At 42.4% G+C, this 19,991-nt stretch overlaps 1 protein-coding gene across 3 annotated transcripts in view; it reads right to left on the bottom strand.

The window, feature by feature from the left end:
• LOC111974508 (zinc finger MIZ domain-containing protein 2) overlaps positions 1 to 16,327 on the bottom strand; it is a 63,515-nt gene extending 47,188 nt beyond the window's left edge. Inside the window, exon 1 of one of the 3 annotated variants that reach the window (XM_024002238.2) lies at positions 15,758 to 16,327. The gene's annotated coding sequence lies outside the window, so the exon portion shown is untranslated. Of the gene's footprint in view, positions 1 to 14,035; positions 14,360 to 15,757 lie in introns of those variants that run through there. The other 2 variants (XM_024002236.2, XM_070447162.1) reach the window with 2 other exon arrangements.
• Between the last annotated feature and the right edge of the window lie 3,664 nt (positions 16,328 to 19,991).

Genomic DNA, 19,991 nt, shown 5'->3' with positions numbered 1-19,991 from the left:
CACATAGAATTGTAATGAATCATCATAGTGATGGCATCTGATAAAGTTTCATTGAGCATTCCCCAGTCTCAACCACTCATTTGGGAAACTCAAAGAGTGCAGCTAGAGAAAGAAATCCCAGAAATATCAGACACTGTGATGACAGTTAGGAGGCAACACAGAATGCAGTCTCAGAACCACCTGGGTTTCCAAAATGCACCACCTCGAGCTGCCTCTACTGGAACAAGCTAGAGAAGGGACTAAAACCAAAAACTGTTTCAGCCTCTTTGAATAGCAGGGGTGAAAGGTCCCCAGAGGGACAATAGCAATGGATCCCTCACAGAAACAGGATTTTGAGCTCCCCTCCCCCGAAGCCCTCACTGCAGACAGTATTCCATCTCCTGAAGAACAGGTAAGGTCAAGTCAATTATTTGGAACCACAGACAGAAGCAAATGGGACGAAACCCGAACTTGTCCAAAACGGTTACCGTTGCAAAATCTTGTCTTGATGTTCTCTGAAGGGTTGCCAACTGTCTCAGACATTGAAAACGCATAGCCTACATAAAGGTGACCTTTTTCAGGACGGTAATTAATTCACTTGAGGTGAACTTAGCAGCAGCATTAAAATAACCCTGAAAGAATCTCTTGATGTGATAAGCCTAACCGCCCTTTTCCCTATACAATTACTCAAACCGTTTGTCACTGAACCAAATCAAGGCAACAAGACGCAACAGTCAGAATAACTGCATTCGAGTTAACCTCAATGCCACCCTTATTTGTTTAGAGACATAGGTGACACTGCTTAGAACCCTATTCCCACTACAAGAGATGAAGGGGAGTCTGAGGAGCGGAGTGGCGAAAGAGATTTCAATTCACATTACATCCTTACCTTTYATTTCATTGTGACTGGCAACGTGACATTCTTGGTCCAAACCTCAAATTGACCATAAATGTCACAGTAGCCAACAAGAACAAACTATTTAACAATCCAAGAAACTTTTCATCTAAAAAATATTACGGTCTAGATTAATTAATGCAACCAAACCATATTACACTACTGAGTAATGCAACAATTCACAAGTACGCAAATACAATTAAATGGTTTCATTTTCTTGTACGTACACATTAAATTAGCTGACAATACACCGCTAACTCCTGCTATCAGTGATTCCCAAACTTTTTATAGTCCCGTACCCCTTCAAACATTAAACCTCCAACTGCATACCCCCTCTAGCACCAGCGTCAGCACAATCTCAAATATAGTTTTTTGCCATCATTGTAAACCTGCCACACACACACAAACTATACAATACATTTATTAAGCATATGAATTAGTGTGAGTTGTCACAACCCGGCTYGTGGGAAGTGACAAAGAGCTCTTATAAGACCAGGGCGCAAATAATAATAATCAATAATTTTGCTCTTTATTTAACAATCTTACATATAAAACCGTATTTGCTCATCGAAAATTGTGAACTCACCACAGGTTAATGAGAAGGGTGTGCTTGAAAGGATGCACATAACTCTGAAATGTTGGGTTGTATTGGAGAGACTCAGTCTTAAATCATTTTCCATACACAGTCTGTGCCTGTATTTAGTTTATGCTAGTGAGGGCCGAGAATCCACTCTCACATAGGTACGTGGTTGCAAAGGGCATCAGKGTSTTAATAGCGCGATTTGCCAAGGCAGGATACTCTGAGCGCAGCCCAATCAAGAAATCTGGCAGTGGCTTCTGATTAAATTCAATTTTCACAGAACCGCTTGTTGCAATTTCAATGAGGCTCTCCTGTTCAGATATCGGTAAGTGGACTGGAGGCAGGGCATGAAAGGGATAACGAATCCAGTTGTTTGCACACCCAACTCACTCAGGTGCTTCGCTATATCACATTTGACATTGTCCGTAAACTTGAGTTCATTTGCAGACAAAAAAAACAAACATACAATGACGGAAAGACCTGTGTGTTGTCCTTGTTCATACAGACAGAAAATAACTCCAACTTCTTAATCATAACCTCAATATTGGCTCACACACTGAATAGAAACTCAGCAAAAAAGAAACGTCCCTTTTTCAGGAMCCTGTCTTTAAAAGATCATTCGTAAAAATCAAAATAACTTCACATATCTTCACTGTAAAGGGTTTAAACACTGTTTCCCATGCGTGATCAATGAACCATAAACAATTAATGAATATGCACCTGCGTAGGAGTTTCTGAATGTACTTGAGTGGCCCATCCAGGGCCTGGACTTGAACCTGATCTAAAATCTCTGGAGACCTGAAAATAGCTGTGCACTGACACTTCTTATTCAACCTGACAGAGCTTGAGAGGATCTGCAGAGAATGGGAGAAACTCCCCAATACAGGTGTGCCAAGCATGTAGTGTCATACCCAAGAAGACTCAATGCTGTAATCGCTGCAAAAATGTCTTAAAACCTGTTTKTGCTTCGTCATTATGTGGTATTGTGTGTAGATTGATGAGGATTTTTTTTAKTTAATGAATTTTAGAATAAGTCTGTAAGGTAACAAAATGTGGAAAAATTCAAGGGTTCTGAATACACTGTATATTCTTTACRRATCAATGGATACATATCATTAATTTATAAGTCCAAAAATRGATGTAGCAACTGCTGATTGACCCTTGAAGATTTGAATGTCTATTTCAGACTCGGGCTCCCGAGTGGCGCAGCAGTCTAAGGCACTGCATCTCAGTGCAAGAGAAGTCATTACAGTCACTGTTAACTTTATTTCTTAACTGACTTGCCTAGTTTTTTATATATATATTTTTTTATAAACATCCATAACTGTAGTTTTTTCCTCTCTAAAGTAATAATTCAAAATTATTGTTTTTCTATTCAGCAAAGACTTTCCTTTGAAATGGCAAACAATGTTTTGACCTAAGACTTACAAACTGAGACTTTTAATAATATGTTCAGTCTCTCAAAAATCTAATTTCATGTAGCATCCATAATGCGTCTTATATGCTTTATTTCTCCAACATGCCAATATTTAAAAGTCTGCTTTTTGGGGTAAACACTACTATAGACCCACGCATCAAAAGTTGTATTTATATTTTGTTTGTCCATTCTGTGAGACATGAAAGTTGTGATTTTGTGTGCAAATGTAATGTCCATAACACTGGAATCGCCCATAATCAACAGGGGCAATTGGTTTTCGCCGCCGGCCGTGCCCTCTCTCTCCAAATGAGTGTGAGTGAATGTGAAACTGTTGGCTCTGGCTCCGACTGTGGGTCAATCCCAAATGGCACTCTAGTGGGCTCTGGTCAAAAGTAGTGTATTATATAGGGTATAGGGTGCCATTTGGGGAGCWTCCACTATGCTGAGCACATCTGCAAGGCTGACTGAGTCACTCTACCCAGCTAAGGGACCAGGGGAGTGCAGATGCTTTTACACAAACTACAGAATCAACAAAATTACTGGTGCAGCATACTCAAAAAGACCCCCCTCCTCTCATTCTCACTCACTAGTACTGTATCTGGCTGGCTGCCTGGCAGTGAGCTCTTGAAGACACGGTCATTACAGGCCACCTTCACAGGTAGAGAAGAGGTAGAGAGGCTGGCATCTAGCAAGCAATCAGCGCACTACTTTGACAACAAAACAAAATGTACATACCGATAAACCAAACTCACATGCATAAAGCTTAGGCTAAAACATTATTTTTAAACAAATTAAATGTTTAAGGTAAAAATATAGGTGTATGGCATAATGTCACAATGATAAGCATGCAATTGTCTCTACATCACATGAGATGTTTAACAAGGAAATTAGTTAGCTGGAGAGACAAAATGTCCCCCAGCCCCCCCCAAATACCAGGTCAAAGGTTGAGTGATGTCAGCAGAACATGCAGTACTTATGGGAATTTATTTAGAGAAGGGCAAGTTAACAACAACCACCTTCACCCCAGAAAATGCTTTAGTTACAACTCATTACTCGAGGAAGTCATCAGAATCATAAAGCCATATGGGAATGCCAACAACACGTAATTGGGTGACAAGGCAGCAACACTTTGCCATTGCACCCCCCCCCCAAAAAATATAGACCTTCATATAAATGAAGAAAAACTGTGGTCATTAGTTTACAGTTSGGTGTATTTGAACTGGTATGCCCAGTCATCACAGGTGTGTTCACTTTTAATCCATTCCAAAGTGCACATATTCCTCTCTGTATAAACTTGGGCAGAGAGCGGTTGTGCTGTGCCGGCCCTGCTCTCTTTCTCTTCCCTGCTGCACCGTGACTCACCCTGCACAGTCACTGGCCCCTTCCTGCTTCGAAGTGAAAAAACAGCTTGACTGCTGACTGATCGGCACCGACAGGAGCAACTCATTGGGAGTTGGCTGCACACACGCACACACAGACACTGGCTGCCTGGGACCCTGTCAAAGTGTGTGTGGTGTGTGGGAGGGGGGGGGGCTCGGCAACAAAGCGAGCGGTCCCTCATTCAGAACACATACAAAGACACTTCTCTAGTGAGACATGGGAACATGTATCACTTCAGAGTTAATACTGTTAACAGCCTTTGTGTGTTATGACTTGGGAGGTACGGACCATCAATAAAGCGTGGCTCTCTTCAGTGTCTGTTAAATCAGTCCTGATGGACCATCCACTCCATTGCAGGCCAACTGGAATTTATGTCATCCAACCTGTAGCTGCACACATGCTCTGAGGGAGGGAGGTATTTGCAGACGCCGTAAGTGCAAATGTTTCACACTCACAGGAAGGTCTTGGACTGGGACTTGATACAATGTTCAAATAACAACATTGGTGTATCAGACACCTACGTGAGCGAGTGTGTTCATAGTAATAGTATAAAATGTAGCTACTCCTTGGCTTGGTCATGATTCTTGGTCAACAAGGCATCAGCTTGAAAACACTTGTAGTTCCTAGGGGAAACCTCAAACCCCCTACCCATTTGAATACACACACAGCAGAGAAACCCTCCCAATTCCCAACCGCAGATCAGTCATATCAACTGGTGTTACAACTATTTTTAGTTAAGCCTCAGTCATTCACCACCGCCAATGTTTCTGAACATAGAGAGGATGTACAGTCATGGCCAAAAGTTTTGAGAATGACACAAATATTAATTTTCAAAGTCTGCTGCCTCAGTTTGTATGATGGCAATTTGCATATACTCCAGAATGTTATGAAGAGTGATCAGGTGAATTGCAATTAATTGCAAAGTCCCTCTTTGCCATGCAAATGAACTGAATCCCCCAAAAACATTTCCACTGCATTTCAGCCCTGCCACAAAAAGGACCAGCTGACATTATGTCAGTGATTCTCTTCTCACAGGTGTGAGTGTTGACGAGGACAAGGCTGGAGATCACTCTGTCATGCTGATTGAGTTCGAATAACAGACTGGAAGCTTCAAAAGGAGGGTGGTGCTTGGAATCATTGTTCTTCCTCTGTCAACCATGGTTACCTGCAAGGAAATGTGCCATCATCATTGCTTTGCACAAAAAGAGCTTCACAGGCAAGGATATTTGCAAGTAAGATTGCACCTAAATCAACCATTCATTGGATCATCAAGAACTTCAAGAGAGAGGTTCAATTGTTGTGAAGAAGGCTTCAGGCGGCCCAAGAAAGTCCAGCAAACGCCAGGATCGTCTCCTAAAGTTGATTCAGCTGCGGGATCGGGGCACCACCAGTACAGAGCTTGTCAGGAATGGCAGCAGGCAGGTGTGAGTGCATCTGCACGCACAGTGAGGCGAAGACTTTGGAATGGCCTGGTGTCAAGAAGGGCAGCAAAGAAGACACTTCTCTCCAGGAAAAACAATCAGGGACAGACTGATATTCTGCAAAAGGTACAGGGATTGGACTGCTGAGGACTGGGGTAAAGTCATTTTCTCTGATGAATCCCCTTTCGATTGTTTGGGGCATCCGGAAAAGAGCTTGTCCGGAGAAGACAAGGTGGAAGCGCTACCATCAGTCCTGTGTCATGCCAACAGTAAAGCATCTGGGACCATTCATGTGTGGGGTTGCTTCTCAGCCAAGGGAGTGGGTTCACTCACAATTTTGCCTAAGAACACAGCCATGAATAAAGAATGGTACCAACACATCCTCTGAGAGCAACTTCTCCCAACCATCCAGGAACAGTTTGGTGACGAACAATGCCTTTTCCAGCATGATGGAGCACCTTGCCATAAGGCAAAAGTGATAACTAAGTGGCTCGGGGAACAAAACATAGATATTTTGGGTTCATGGCCAGGAAACTCCCCAGACCTTAATCCCATTGAGAACTTGTGGTCAATCCTCAAGAGGCGTGTGGACAAACAAAAAACCACAAATTCTGACAAACTCCAAGCATTGATTATGCAAGAATGGGCTGCCATCAGTCAGGATGTGGCCCAGAATTTAATTGACAGCATGCCAGGGCGGATTGCAGAGGTCTTGAAAAAGAAGGGCCAACACTGCAAATATCGACTCTTTGCATCAACTTCATGTAATTGTCAATAAAAGCCTTTGACACTTATGAAATGCTTGTAATTTTACTTTAGTATTCCATAGTAACATCTGACAAAAATATCTAAAGACACTGAAGCAGCAAACTTTGTGGAAATTTATATTTGTGTCATTCTCAAAACTTTTGGCCACGACAGTACACAAACAAAAGTGATTCAAAAGACCTTGCAAAGCTGTACAAAGCTGATTAATCTTATTGAATTATATGATAGAGATGAAGGGGGACGTCGACAGAGAGTGAAGAACAAAGGACAAAAAGTGTCTCTATCTGGAGGGCTGCTTTCCCGCAGGTCCTGGCAAGGGCAGCTGTGGCTGAACTAGCCGAATCCGTTAATTTGAAGGGGTGTCCACATACTCTTGGTCATGTAGTGTATACTAGGCGCACTTGATCTCACATGGCCAACTAGAAGAGGACAGGTAGGCTACTGAAGTTGACGCAGCATATTTTGAGTGTGTGTGAATAATGCAATAAAGACCAAATCACATTTAATTATAAAGTCCTTCTTACATCAGCTGATCTCAAAGTGCTGTACAGAAACCCAGCCTAAAACCCCAAACAACAAGCAATGCAGGTGTAGAAGCACGGTGGCTAGGAAAAACTCCCTAGAAAGGCCAGAACCTAGGAAGAAACCTAGAGTGGAACCAGGCTATGAGGGGTGGCCAGTCCTCTTCTGGCTGTGCCGGGTGGAGATTATAACAGAACATGGCCAAGATGTTCAAATGTTCATAGATTACCAGCAGGGTCAAATAATAATAATAATCACAGTGGTTGTAGAGGGTGCTATCAAATTTCTGCCTTGCTAGAGGTGCCCCGGTCAACTGTAAGTGCTGTTATTGTAAAGTGGAAATGTCTAGGAGCAACAACGGCTCAGCCGCGAAGTGGTAGGCCACACAAGTTCACAGAACGGGACCGCCGAGTGCTGAAGCGTGTAGCACATAAAAATCTGTCCTCTGTTGCAACTCACTACCGAGTTCCAAACTGCCTCGAAGAAACGACGGCACAATAACTGTTCGTCGGGAGCTTCATGAAATGGGTTTCCATGGCCCAGCAGCTGCACACGAGCCTAATCAGCAGAAACAGTGGCTCAGTGGAAACGCATTCGCTGGAGTGATGAATCACTCTTCACCATCTAGCAGTCAGACGGACTAATCTGGGTTTAGCGGATACCAGGAGAACGCTACCTGCCCCAATGCATAGTGCCAACTGTAAAATGTGGTGGAGGATGAATAATGGTCCAGGGCTGTTTTTCATGGTTCGGGCTAGGCCCCTTAGTTSTAGTGAGGGAAATCTTAACGCTACAATATACAATGGCATTCTAGACAATTCTGTGCTTCCAACATTGTGGCAACAGTTTGGTGAAGGCCCTTTCCTGTTTCAGCATGACAATGCCCCCCGTGCACAAATCTGTACAGAAATGGTTTGTCGAGATCAGTGTRGAAGAAATTGACTGGCCTGCACAGAGCCCTGACCTCAACCCCATTGAACACCTTTGGGATGAATTGGAACGCCAACTATGAGCCAGGCCTAATCGTCTAACATCAGTGCCCGACCTCACTAATGCTTGTGGCTGAATGGAAGCAAGTCCACGCAGCAATGTTCCAACATCTAGTGGAAAGCCTTACCAGAAGAGTGGAGGCTGTTATAGCAGCAAAGGGGGGGGGGGTGTTCGACAAGCAGGTGTTCACATACATTTGGTTATGTAGTGTATATATTTTCCTGGAGGGTCGCCATCCATTTGCAATACAGAGAGGTCAGATTTTCTCCATGTAACCCTTATTATGAATAAAGTTCACCCCCTTACAAGCAAAAACTCCAACAGGAAGTACCAGTGATCCGCTCAATACGGAAGTGGTCCGATGATGCTAAGCTAAAGGACTGTTTTGCTAGAACAGACTGGAATATGTTCTAGGATTCATCCGATAATAGACACGTTCACCACATCAGTCACCGGCTTCATTAATAAGTGCATCGAGAACAACCAACCAGAAGCCATAAATTACAGGCACCATCCACACTGAGCGAAAGGCTAGAGCTGCAGCTTTCAAGGTAGCGGGAGCCACGCTCATTGAAATCCGCTACGACATCTGACGAGCCATCAAACGGTCAAAAGTCAATACAGGATTAAGATTGAATCCTACTACGCTGGCTCTGATGCTCGTCAGATGTGTCAGGGCTTGAGAGCAACATCTGTTCCGGGTGACTGTGTGATCTTGCATTCTGTAGCTGATGTGAGTAAGACCATCAAACWGGTTAACATTCACAAGGCCGCGGGGYCAGACGGATTAACAAGACTCGTACTCAGAGCATGCACTGACCAGCTGGCAAGTGTCTTCACTGACATTTCACACTTCAATGCACAGTTGGTACAATCTCTATTGCACTCCACWCTGCATTTTCCCACCTGGACAAGAGGAACACCTACACAAGATCCCTGTTCATTGACCATAGCTCAGCACCATATTGCCCTCCAAGCTCATCACTAAGCTCAGAACCCTGGGACTGAACACCTCCCTCTGCAACTGGATCCTGGACTTCCTGAAGGGCCGCCCCCAGGTGGTGAGGGTAGGCAACAACACCCACCAAGCAGACCCTCAACACGTTGGCCCCTCAAGGGTGCGTGCCTAGTACTTCCCTGTTCACCCGACTGCACACGTCTCCAACATCATTAAGTTGGCTGATGACACGGTGGTTGGCTGATCACCAAATGAGAACACCCTATAGGGAGGAGGTCAGTGACCTGGCGGTGTGGTGCCAGGACAACAACCTCTCCCTCAGCAAGACAAAGGAGCGGATTGTGGACTACAGGAAACAGAGGGCCGAGCACACCCCTATCTACATCGACGGGGCTGTAGTGGAGTGAGTCGAGAGCTTCAAGTTCCTTGGTCCACATACTAAGGAATTATCATGGTCCACACACAGCAACACAGTCGTGAGAGAGGCACGACAATGCCCTTCCCCTCAAGGCTGAAATAATTTGGCCCTCAATCCGCAAAAAGTTCAACAGCTGAACCATTTAGAGCACCTTGACTGGCTGCATCACCGCTTGGTATGGCAACTAGAGGTCAACCGAATAATTAGGGCCGATTTCAAGTTTTCATAACAAATCGGTAATCTGCGTTTTTGGAGCCGATTACATTGCACTCCACGAGGAGACTGCGTGACAGGCTGACCACCTGTTACGCGAGTGCAGCAAAGAGCCAAGGTTAGTTGCTAGCTAGCATTAAACTTATCTATAAAAAACAATACATCTTACATAATCACTAGTTAACTACACATGGTTGATGATATTACTAATTTATCTAGCTTGTCCTGCGTTGCATATAAATCGATGCGGTGCTGTTAATTTATCATCGAATCACAGCCTACTTCGCCAAATGGTGATGATTTAACAAGCGCATCCGCGAAAAAAGCACTGTGTGCACCTGGTACCTAACATAAACATCAATGCCTTTCTTAAAATCAATACAGAAGTTATATTTTTAAACCTGCATATTTAGTTAATATTGCCTGCTAACATGAATTTATTTTAACTAGAGAAATTGTGTCACTTCTCTTGCGTTCTGTGCAAGCAGAGTCAGGGTATATGCAGCAGTTTGGGCTGCCTGGCTCGTTGCGAACTGTGTGAAGACCATTTCTTCCTAACAAAGACCGTAATTAATTTCCCAGAATTGTACATAATTATGACATAACATTGAAGGTTGTGCAATGTAACAGCAATATTTAGACTTAGGGATGCACCTGTTAGATGAATACGGAACGGTTCCGTATTTCACTGAAAGAATAAGGCTCGTATTTCTGTGTTTATTATATTATAATTAAGTCTATGATTTGATAGAGCAGTCTGACTGAGTGGTGGTAAGCAGCAGCAGGCTCGTAAGTATTCATTCAAACAGCACTTTCCTGCATTTGCCAGCAGCTCTTCGCTGTGCTTCAAGCATTGCGCTGTTTATGACTTCAAGCCTATCAACTCACTATAGTGCCTATAAGAACATCCAATAGTCAAAAGGTATATGAAATACAAGTGGTAAGAGAGAAATAGTCCTATAATACTACAACCTAAAACTTCTTACCTGGAATATTGAAGACTCATGTTAAAAGGAACCACCAGCTTTCATATGTTCTCATGTTCTGAGCAAAGAACTTAAACATTAGCTTTTTTACATGGCAAATATTGCACTTTTCTTTCTTCTCCAACACTATGTTTTTGCATTATTTAAACCAAATTGAAAATGTTTCATTATTTATTTGAGACTAAATTGATTTTATTAAGTTAAAAAAAATAAAAAAAATAAAAAAAAGTGGGCATCCCGGGTGGCGCAGTGGTCTAGGGCACTGCATCGCAGCGCTAGCTGTGCCACCAGAGACTCTGGGTTCGCGCCCAGGCTCTGTCGCAGCCGCCGCGACCGGGAGGTCCGTGGGGCGACGCACAATTGGCCTAGCATCGTCCGGGTTAGGGAGGTTGGCCGGTAGGGATATCCTTGTCTCATCGCGCACCAGTGACTCCTGTGGCGGACCGGGCGCAGTGCGCGCTAACCAAGGTAGCTAAGTGCACGGTGTTTCCTCCGACACATTGGTGCGGCTGGCTTCCGGGTTGGAGACGCGCTGTGTTAAGAAGCAGTGCGGCTTGGTTGGGTTGTGTTCGGAGGACGCATGGCTTTCGACCTTCATCTCTCCCGAGCCCGTACGGAGTTGTAGCGATGGACAAGATAGTAATTATAACAATTGGATACCACGAAAGTGGGGAGAAAAGGGGGTAAAAAATTGATTAAAAAAAATATACAAAATTTCATTCAGTATTGTTGTAATTGTCATTATTACAAATATATATATATAAACATCGGCTGATTAATCGGTATTGGCTTTTTTTGGTCCTCCAATAAATCGGTATCGGCGTTGAAAAATCATAATCGGTCGACCTCTAATGGCAACTGTTTGCAAGGTGCTACAGAGGGTAGTGTGTATGGCTCAGTACATACTGGGGCCGAGGCTCCCTGCCATCCAGGACTCTATACCAGGCGGTGTCAGAGAAGGCCCTAAAAATTGCCAGAGACTACAGCCACCCAAGTTATAGATCGTTCTCACTGCTACCACACGGCAAACAGTACCGATGCACCAAGTCTGGAACCAACAGGACCCTGAACAACATCTACCCCCAAGCCATAAGACTGCTAAATAGTTAATCCAGGTAGCTTTGGTTAACTATTTAACTATTTGCATTGATCCTTTTTGCACTAACTATTTTGACTTATTGCATATGATGCTGCTACTGTTTATACATCCTGTTGCCTATTCACTTTATCCCTACCTATATTGACATAGCAACCTCAATTTCCTCATACCCCTGCACAACTTGGGTATCAGTACCGAGTAGATATCGTTATTCTTTGTGTATTTATTCCTTGTGTTATTATTTCTTGATTATTTCCCCTCTCTCCGCATTGTTGGAAAGGGCCCGTAAGCATTTCACTGTTAGTCTACACCTGTTGTTTAGGAAGCATGTCACAAATAAAAATGTGATTGCTTGATTGTCGTGCTCAGCGTGTGGAATTTGTGGTCGCCATCAAAATAAGTGCCTAATTGAAATGATGCAAACCGATACAAAATGAAATCATGTCGTATTTGGACTAGATAATGATAAACAAGGTTGGAAAATGTTGTTACATATTTTAAAATGAAATACAATTATTAATTTGTTTGACAATAAACAGAATAATTTTGCATTGGGGGCACACTCTAACCTATGTATTGTGCACCCATGAAATTGGGTATCGGCCTGCTCAGTGACATCCACTAAACACAGCCATGTAGAGTTTACACAAATATTAGCGTATTTGCTCTTACTGCAGGACTCTCAAACCACTGAAATTAGCCACACTAGCTCTCAATGTTCAATACACATAGTAGTTTAGTTTATTAATTTAACCATTTTAMAAACATGCACACATAAAACTTGAAAAAGACACACATGCACATGAGTAAAACCATTGAGGATAGTGGATAATCATTATTTTGGCTAGCTTCACATAGGTAGGGACAAGCGATTACCAGGGCCAAGTCCAGCAGGAGGAGAGACAACATTTGCCAACGTTCAAACAGAAATGTATTATGTATAATAAACATGCCCCTGATTCTAAGGAATCGTGTCAGTTATATTCCTGGCATTTCTATCTCCAACATGCCAAAGCGTTTTTGTACTGAACACAGTAGTGGTACATGGATAACATCACCGGGGAAGCCAATCCAGAAAGATTTGCCAGATTTGCCATATTACAACTAGAKGTTGACCGATTAATCGGCATGGCCGATGCAGCCCTCTCCCGAGGACTGTGGGTGCTCGTTCTCCGTGGCTGACGTCCTCACTTGCTCCAACATGTCCATCATTTTTCCTATACCCAAAAAAGCAAAGGTAACTGAACTAAATGACTATTGCCCTGTAGTACTCACTTCTGTCATTATGAAGTGCTTTGAGAGGCTGGTTAAGGATCATATCACCTCCACCTTACCTGACACCCTAGACACATATCAATTTGCATACATCCCCAATAGATCCACAGACAATGCAATCGCCATCACACTGCTCACTGCATCTGGACAAGAGGAATACCTATGTAAGATCGCTGTTCATTGACTACAGCTCAGCCTTCAACACCATAGTACCCTCCTAGCTCGTGGCCCTTGGTCTGAACCCCAACCTGTGCAACTGGGTCCTGGACTTCCCGACAGGCCGCCCCCAACAACACCTCTAATACACTGATCCTCAACGCAGGGGCCCCAGAAGTGTGCATGCTCAGCGCTCTCCTGTACTCCCTGTTCACCCATGACTGGGTGGCCACGCACAACTCCAACTCGATCATCAAGTTTGCAGACTACACAGCAATAGTAGGCCTTATTACCAACAATGACGAGACAGCCTACAGGGAGGAGGTGAAGGCCCTGGCAGAGTGGTGCCTCAACGTCAACAAAATGAACAAGCTGATCATGGACTTCAGGAGAGAGCAGAGGGAGCATGTCCCCATCCACATCGATGGGTCCGCAGTGAGAAGCTTCAAGTTCCTTGGCATACACATCACTGAMAATCTGAAATGGTCCACCCACACAGACAGTGTGGTGAAGGCGGCGCAATAGCGCCTCTTCAATCTCAGGTGGCTGAAGAAATTCAGCTTGGCCCCTAAGACCCTCACAAACTTTTACAGATGCACCATTGAGAGCATCACCGCCTGGTATGGCAACTKCACCGCCCACAACCGCAGGGCTCTCCAGAGGGGGGTCTCCCCAACACATTACTGGGGCACACTGTCCACCCTCCAGGACACCTACAGCACCCAATTYCAATAAAATTGTATTTAATTAAATATATAGCCTATAGCAGGGGGTCTGCAACCTTTGTCATATGAGTGACAATTTACAATTTAATAAAATCTGAGTGCCAGTTATGATTTTAACATAAGCATTGTGGGCTATTCAACTGTGCCCAGAAAATGCCTAACTGCCCACAAACTGCATTACCTACTTCTAGCTGGCTACTAGACAGAGACGCTGTCCATTCAGCCACACCCCACAGTGCTCCACTATGCCTACCTGTATCAAGGCACTTTCCATTTAGTGGTGCTGAATCACAGGTGCGGCCTTAATGTGTAGATTTTTCTTAATTCCTTGGTCGAGTTTGTTTGTCTTTATGCGTCCTTGTYGATTGCAGGCCTAAGTAATTCCTTTGACGTATGCCTTTTATTTCAATGCATGTGTAGGGTCTATCTGACATAGTTTGAATTCGCAGTCAGCTGTTTTATGCTCAGGTTACTTTCACATTGATGTTTGTATTTGATAGCGTGTAATATGCATCTATTTCATGTTGCGCTGTTCCACAAGTAGGCTAAATTAGTCAATGTAGCCTATGTATTATGAGGTTGAGTAGTACATTGTACACACCATTCCACAGACCTTTAAACCTAATATAGTGGTGATAATGTATTGGGAGGAACATTTTTATTTTTTTGCGGTTCTCCAAATAGCCTTTTAGAGTTAAAAATGTGTGTGGAAGTACAGTAAATTAGCTTCAACTGGTGGGTGTATTTCTACACCCTAGGTTTAGATGAACTGATGCCACTGAAAACTCAAGTCATAATTCCACAAGCCTCTCGTTCACATGTCCTTCRCCATAAGGGGTTTATTGGAGCKGTCATCTGTGACAGACTTGTAAGTGTGCTTTAAACAATCTACATGTGTTGTTTGCTAGGCATACAAATGAGATCCTTTTTGATACAGTTGAAACGAGGTGTATTTGTGGTGGCCGCAACCGGACTAGATTGTGAACGACACTTGGTGGAATGCATCGCTTGACTGCCGTGAGTGATTCGCACAATAGCCTATCGTTCGCAAACTGCAGCACCCAAACGATTCGTTCTCGAGTTCGTTGAACAGAGGCTGTGTGTATGTGTTGGTTCTACAAAGCGGTGTCCATCATACCATTCAATAAATGAATTGCATTCATTGTTGCACCATGCGATCACTGATCCGTTCTAAACATGCAAATAGACAGTTGATGTTCGCAATACGTCTCCAGCAGGTCAAACGAACGACAAAAATGAACCGAGTCACTCGGAATCATGACTAAAAAAAAACGAATCTTGCGCGAACTGCACATCACTAGCTACTTCTCATCTGAACGAACGATGAAGACAACAAAAATTCGCTAACGTTAGCAAAGCTGACCAATGTCGCCCCCCATTCGTAAACAAACACTACTATCGTTATCTTATTCATATTGTAGTGGTACAGTTACGTTATATTTAAACCACAATGATTGGGAAAAATATAAATTGAAGACATTTTGAATGCGGTATAAATAAAGGCAACTGTCAGTGTGACAGTGTTTACGAAATGGTTGCTAGCCAGCTAACATTAGCTAACACTTAGACGAATTTGGATATTTTACGAGACAGTAGTTCAATGCCAAGACAAAATCGTAACTACGTAGCCTACTTACGTTAACCTTACTTTCCTATTTATATGACGAAACGATTGACTAACATGCGAATAATGGCTTGGGCCATTTGTGGCTAACAAGCTAGTTCTGTGCTCTGCTAGTTAGTAAACAACTCTGATGTAACAAATATCCTGTACCAAAATGTAGCTCGTTAGTTGGCAAAAGTCAATGATGTGGCAGTACAGTGCTACCACTAGCTATAGGTTTTATAGCTAACTAACTAGATGATGGGTTAGCCTGCTCGCTGTTAAGCTACATGCTAGCTAACGTTAGCTTTAAGTGACAATGGAGTGAAGTGGCTGCTGGTGCTGACTTACCTTGCAACTTCAACTGCCCGGGGTTGGTCTGCGTGGCTGCAGTCTGAGCTCCGCGGCAGTAATGCGCAAACCCGTTTTCTGGATGCTTGGGACCCGGTTTCACTAAGATAAATTGTACTGACAAAATAACGTAGCTAGCTATCTAACGTTAGCTTTTAGGACAAGTTGCTACTGTAACTAACTCACGTTAAATGTCGAAAGGTTGTCCAGGCTCGTCTATCTAGGAAACTTGTTTAGGCTAACGTTACTTAACCAGCTAACGTTAACTAGCTACCCTCCGCAGCGCTCGGCACCATCAGTGCTATTTCAATAAAGTACAGCTTTAATTCAATTCATTTTAAAACAGTGTMGCATTGTCCGTCACCCACGCGTTCTACTTTGTTGGATAACCCTGCCCTACCCTCTCAATAATGTCGCTAACTGGCCTGAAAACTGAGGGCAGCCTGGTCTGCTTGCCTGCTGTATTGAAGGGCTGCACTTTCCTTGGCTCTGTTCTCTACTAACGTTACAGTGCGAATTCTAGCCACCACAGTTCAGCCAGCTAGCTAGCTAACAAGCTGCTTCCTTCTGTTGCACAATGGGCTGGTGTAATTTATGCATGAGATCAAGGACTTCTATGACCACACTGTAATATAGTCTGATTAATCAGGCTGTAGTACACAGGTAAATCATTTGTATAGAAAGCCTAAACGAATGCTTCCAAAATCGTGTAAATGTAAACTATGTACTTTTACAAGCCATAATGTATAATGAAATTACATTTAAACTCTGTTGCTTCAACTGCTCGATTTTTTGGGGACAAAATATCCATAGGAAAGTATTGTTTCTTCTGATTAAAAAAAAATATTTTAGTCTAATGTTGGATATTCAGTTCTCATCAATACTGTTGAACCAAGCATGCCATGACATTGAACATTTTATATTCTGAATGAAGAACAATCAACACTGTTTTTGTGGRAATTTTAGATTTTTCTGAAAATTGAAATCCGAATAAAACATTTTAGAAAATGAAAAATTCACCAAAGAAAACGGGTTGACTGTTCCCCATCCTCCCGATTCAGAATATACAATTATCATGGCATCCTTGGTTCAATAGCTATTCATGAGACAAAACTGAATATCCAATATAAAACTAATTTTACCTAGGTGCAGAACTGTACTGCTCTCTGAAAAGTCAGGTAAACAATACTTTCTTGTGCATACTTTGTCTTAAATTTCGAGCAGATGAAGGACAAACCGGTATAGTAAGTTTAAATGTAATTGTATTCAATATTCTTGCTCGTAAGTAACATTTACAAGATTTTGCAGGCATTAGTTTCAGGCTGTGTGTATTACAGCCTAAATAATCAGACTAGTTGTAATTGATAAGTATGTATAACAATATTAATAACAATAATACATTATCTAATGTATTATAATTAATTAATCATCAATCATAATCATTAATAATAATTAATGAAATAATAGTTGTCATCTACCTGAATTGTAATTTTACAGATGGAAATGGAGAGCAGTCAATTAATTATTTTAGAACTGCATCAGATTCAGAATTTATTTCTGACAATAAGGTCCTGAGTCATTCTGAATAAGAGTGTCTGTCTGCTAAATKATATATTTGCCATATGGGCTGAAATATAAGTGGTAGTCGGTCAAAGAGAATCAACCTCTTCCAACTTCAGATTATAGTGTCATACMCTGTTTTTGTACTGTAGTATAAATGTAATGTACCCAGAACATATGTTGCAATGACTCCTGTTGACATGAGCTGACAGCAAGTTGTCTGCTTATCAGTCTATATACAAAAAAAGGATCTAAAGCAGACCACAGGAGTCCCTCTGCATAGAGATRTTTTGCACATGATTAGTCATAGCATAGGATTTTTTTTGTCATAGCTGCTATCCCCATACGTTCATTCAAGGTCTATATGACTTTGATAAATATGTGTTGTCCTGCTCTGTAAATCCCTATCTTTACAGTAGTCCCTCTTGAGATTTGGAGGACTCATTATTTCAGCAAAGTCTGGAGCAACAATAGGTGTAATTACTGTGTGATTCACTGCTACCACCGTAAACGATCTAAGCCCGTGAGGTAATAATGTGGTGCTCTTCTCATCATGAATCAGCATGCAAGTGAGCTTATGGAAATACAGTTTGTTTCTGTTTTTAGAGGAACATACCAGCACATGGAGATAAGTTCATAATAATATGCTGCCAAACAATAGTTTCCTTGAAAGGGAGTCTTAAAGAAACAATACATAATAAGTTCCTTATCAATTGCTTATGACTATGAAAATGTTAATTACATTATAATGGATCTGTTTGCAGCTAATTCTAACACTGTTAAAAGATTAAAGAAACTAAATGTGGGCAGTCATGCACAAACATTTTTGGGACAACTTGTAGTCTTTTACAATTGATAACAAGTAGACCTACATTCTAGTCTGTGGAATGTAACATTTTTGTAGTTCTCCCCTCGAGGGCTTCTAGGTCTCCTCGCCTGTGACTGTCACAGCATACCATSAGAGTTAACCCGTAGTTGTGCTGAGCCTTGGGGATAGGCTGTAGAGAGATGAACAATTGATCTGGCCTTGATGAGCCCTCACGGTTTAGTGCCAAGTGTAGCATTCTTTAGCCAAAGTGCATGAGGGCATCTATTCAGCATGTTCGCTCTCTCACACCAGGAAAACCGGTCAGCTGATCACACTGGATACAAGGAGCTCAAAAGGATGGCTTATAGATGATCACACAGAGTACGAAAAATACATGTTTAGGAAAGCTTTTTCAGGTTTAAAAATAAATAAAAATAAATGTACACCTTGCTCCAATAGAGCAAATATGTCTCCAGGAAACTAATCTGTCCACATTGTTTTTCCGAGTTAAATGCTTACCTAATTGAAGGTCCAGCCTTTAAATTCCTGATATTTTTTTGTGGCATCATTCAGTACATGCAGTCTATTTTCCACAGATGAAGACCATCTTAGTTCAAATGGAGTCTACTGATAAAATATGACTTGTATATAATGATGATAATGAAAGGAATACAGTGTATAAAGGACCAAAGCTCCAAAACGGAGTGATCCTGTCGTAATTGTTCCTAGAGCGGAGTGAAACCTGAATGCCGTTTCATGTTAGTGGTGCACTACTAGACATATTTCTGGGTTCTGTCTGCACAACTGACAAGCCTACAGAACTGTGATCTGCAGATCCTTGTTGCCCTGGAAACAGAAGCTTACATTTTTTGGCATATTCTCCCTGTTCCTTCCAAGTGCACCCCCCCTCCCACCTAATTCATCCTGCCGCACAGCCTCCACCCCAACCTGCTGCAGTCATTTACCACTGTCAGAACAGCAGGCACACACACTCAGAGTGTGTTTGGTATCCTGGTAAATGGCCAGAGATGCACTGCTATTGAATGTATGCTGTGTGACTAAGATATGGGCCATGCTGTGCTATGGTGCAACAATTTCACCCATTGCTGCAGAGGGTAACAAAGAAGCCAATMCAGTAATCCCAAAGGATGTTCTCATGAAAGATGCATCGAGCCTGGAATGAAAATGGGATCTTATTGAATATTATGATATCAATGTGTGTTTATTAGTCAGATAATACTTGCAAGCTATTATAATTTGATCATGCATGCCCAGATTAAGTACTGTATGTCCCATGGTGGCTAACAATAAGATCCCACAGAAATGCCAAGAATGCACTGTATTCTTCCACCGAATAGAGATACGACAAAACATGACATGCCCCTTAGGAGGACTTGAAAACCATATCCAATTACCACACACTACTGTACTGTGAAATGTCATTACTTTACGTGGGTGAGTGTGCATGGGATTCTTCTTAACCTCTTGGATTCACTCTGCATTCCATCGAGTGACTTTGCTTTTCTGTCCAGAACAGGAACATTTCTTTGAAGTTGCTGACTGTCAATAACAGTTGGTTTACGTCCCAAATGACACCCGATACCCTAMATAGTGCACTACTTTTGACTAGAGCCCTATAGAACCTGGTCAAAAGTAGTGCGCTATGTAGGGAATAGGGTGCCATTTTGAATGCAMATTTATCCCAGGATAGTGGAGGGTGAAGGAGGGTGGGGGAAAGTCCACAGAGAGGGCTGCATCCTGCTGTGAGTCCCTTCCAGGAGTATGTTAGTGTAAATATGATTATAATGACACACATAGCTATGGGATTAAAACACAAGAGCTCAGTTATAGTCATATAGTGATGTG

Source organism: Salvelinus sp. IW2-2015, linkage group LG15 (genome assembly GCF_002910315.2).
Source record: "Salvelinus sp. IW2-2015 linkage group LG15, ASM291031v2, whole genome shotgun sequence".
NCBI lineage: Eukaryota > Metazoa > Chordata > Actinopteri > Salmoniformes > Salmonidae > Salvelinus > Salvelinus sp. IW2-2015.
The sequence above is the reverse complement of the archived record's forward strand: the minus strand, read 5'-3'. Positions and strand labels throughout refer to the sequence as shown.